This window comes from Alosa pseudoharengus, unplaced genomic scaffold, assembly GCF_046254945.1.
Source record: "Alosa pseudoharengus isolate Yale_2024_CS ecotype anadromous, Long Island Sound unplaced genomic scaffold, YU_APseudo_1.1 YU_APseudo_1.1_scf_9, whole genome shotgun sequence".
In the NCBI taxonomy this organism is placed as follows: Eukaryota; Metazoa; Chordata; class Actinopteri; order Clupeiformes; family Clupeidae; genus Alosa; species Alosa pseudoharengus.
In genome coordinates, this window is record NW_027468881.1 from 12,278,896 (window position 1) to 12,281,963 (window position 3,068).

At 41.3% G+C, this 3,068-nt stretch overlaps 1 pseudogene; it reads right to left on the minus strand.

Annotated features, from left to right (window-relative positions):
• Positions 1-592: 592 nt before the first annotated feature.
• LOC143114979 (uncharacterized) lies at positions 593-2,211 on the minus strand (annotated as a pseudogene).
• Positions 2,212-3,068: the final 857 nt, after the last annotated feature.

The window sequence follows — 3,068 nt, forward strand, 5'->3', positions numbered from 1 at the left end:
TTGTGGGCGCTACTTTAAATGCTGGCCAGTCTAACTGAGGCCTACTTAATAACTAAGCCAAATCTATTTGCAAATGTAATACCATGAGAAAGATCCTAAATACAAACATAATGCCGTTGGTTCATTTACAAGAACTTTGCTCCTAGACTGACGTTGCACAGCACTGAAATTAGGGCCCCTTCTCTCCTTGGCCATGTTCATCAGGCCAGATGTCAATATTATGCCTGGCTGTTGGCTGGGAAAAGAATGACTATGCTAAATAAACAGCTTCAAAGTGCAGTGTGTGTTCATGTGTATGTGTGCCAAAGCTAAATGAATAGACTCCAAATGTCAAGGCTCAGATTTGGTTCAGAATTTTTGGGATACTATAACACAAATATATGACACGCATTCACCAATGTGCAAAACTCTCCACAAAATTCATACATGCTACCACACCTACAGGGGAATAATGCATTGGTATGAAATACGCAATAACTCCTAAAACATTCATACACATCTTTTAATACAAACAACAGACTACACACATGGAGAAACATGACTGTTGAAAAACTGGAACACAGAACATGAAATAGTATATCTCAGGGCAAGTCTACATATTCTCTCCGGCATGTTTACACTGATGTTTTTTTAGACATCGAAGAGTAGAATAACTCTTGCCACACTGAGTGCAAAAATGTGGCCTCTCTCATGTGTGAGTGCGCAAGTGTTTTCTGAGATCTCTTTTAAAGGTAAACTTCTTAACACAATCAGTGCACTGGAATGGCCTCTCTCCAGTGTGAATCCGCTGGTGTATTTTGAGACTGTCCCCTTGAATGAAGCTCTTGCCACACTGATCGCAGTGGTACGGCCTCTCTCCAGTATGAGTGCGCAAGTGTTTTCTGAGATTTCCTTTACAGGCAAACTTCTTAACACAATCAGTGCACTGGAATGGCCTCTCTCCTGTGTGAATCCGCTTGTGTATTTTGAGACTGTCCCCTTGAGTGAAGCTCTTGCCACACTGATCGCAGTGGTACGGCCTCTCTCCAGTATGAGTGCGCAAGTGTTTTCTGAGATCTCCTTTACAGGTAAACTTCTTACCACAATCAGTGCACTGGAATGGCCTCTCTCCTGTGTGAATCCGCTGGTGTGTTTTGAGGTTGTACCCTTGAGTGAAGCTCTTGCCACACTGATCGCAGTGGTACGGCCTCTCTCCAGTGTGAGTGCGCAAGTGTTTTCTGAGATCTCCTTTACAGGCAAACTTCTTACCACAGTCAGTGCACAGGAATGGCCTCTCTCCTGTGTGAATCCGCTGATGCCTGTTGAGATGGTAAAGTGAAGTAAATCTGATACCACACAAGGAGCAGGAGTGTGGCCTCTTACTTGTGTGGACATAATGATGTTTCCTGAGCTGAGACCGGAAGTGGAAGTTTCTACCACACACAGAACAGGAGTGTTTTTTGGATTTATCTGTCTCTGTATGTGACATGGAGGGGAATGCTGGGGTCTCCGAGGATGAGAGAGATGATCCTTTTGCCAAAATACACACACACACACACACGCACACACACACATACACATATATATGAGAACACACACCCACAGAACATAAAACATAAACAGTTTTATTACATCATGTTATAGGAGTAGGGGTGGGCGTTATGGAACATGCGGTATTCATGGGATTTTTTGTGTCAACAATATGAATGACAACATGACAATACCATTCAACATGCTCTGAATATCAAGCATGGCCATAAGAATGACTAATGATTTCAAAGTTGACGTAAAGACTACGGCCATTGCGATGCTAGAGTTGAAAACGATACCCAAATATGAAAGGCCAGACTCTCTTCATGAAGAGAATAAATCTGGTTTTACCAGCTAGTTATTTAGACCAGGGGTCTCAAATGCTACCCTGCAAGCCAAATCCAGTATTGAATGTTGTGTTGTGTGGCCCTTTGATTTATTTACATTTATCATGACATTTGCTATAGATTTTGTATATAATTTCATGTCAGTTTTGTATATAATCTCATGTCAGAGTGAGTGACTGAAGAGAGAGAGAGAGATCTTACGAGTGTTGGGCTGCTTTTTGTTGCTGTCGTCTGTGTTTTGCTGGCCCAGTGTTCTACAACAGTCCACCAGCACCACAGATACAGTCCTTAACTGGACCAGAGCTTGTTGGTCTGAAGGGGACCGATCTGTTTTGGAACACAGGACTGGAGCCATGTTGGACCTCTCTTGTCCCTAAAATTCAAGTGTGAAATGACAAATACAAAAGGCAAACATCAGTGTTAAATTTGATCAGTTTTGAATGTTCCTTAAATTAAATGCATTATTTTTGTACTTGTCATCTGATGATGGTTTAACTGTTTTATTAGCTTTAACATGTCTGACCTTAATTGACCTCAATAACAGTTTGCAGTTAGCATGGCTGAGTTTAAAAAAGCTAAGTGGAATTCTGTAGGATTCTAGTTGTCTTGAGCGTGTTGTGTCAAATTCCAATCCACTGATTAAAACTCAGAATAATTTAGACAAAGTAAAAGAATACTTTAAGATGTGTAGCTTTAGTGCAATCCAGACTGTGTTGTGAGCATTAGTTTATGAAGTAAGCTGATTCTGACATTTTGTACATGGCTCTTATACCCCTGTCAAGTAATCGTCACTTGTTTGTGTGAACTCAGAATAGAAGACATCTCCTATGTCTTCTTCCCCAGATTAGGGTAGACATAGGTAGCTGAGGCTTCATGCTATTTCCTTTTTCTGACCTCTAACCTTGCTGACCAGTCACTCCAGGCTTCAAGTCCTTATCAGTCATTCTTGGCACCAAGCCTATTTGTTTAGCTTACATAACCCTGCATTTCACCACAGCTTCACCACACCAGAATTCAAATTCATAAAAACACTACATAATACAATTTTTCATAAAAACACTACAAACGCAGCCACAGGACACTCCTCCACTGACCGTTGTATATAATACAGCGGCCACACATGGTACAATGTGGTATTACAAGTGGTAAGCTGGTGCTAAGTGGTTTAACATGCTAGCTTCTTCTTTTTTGCCTTCAGATAGGATAGTGAAG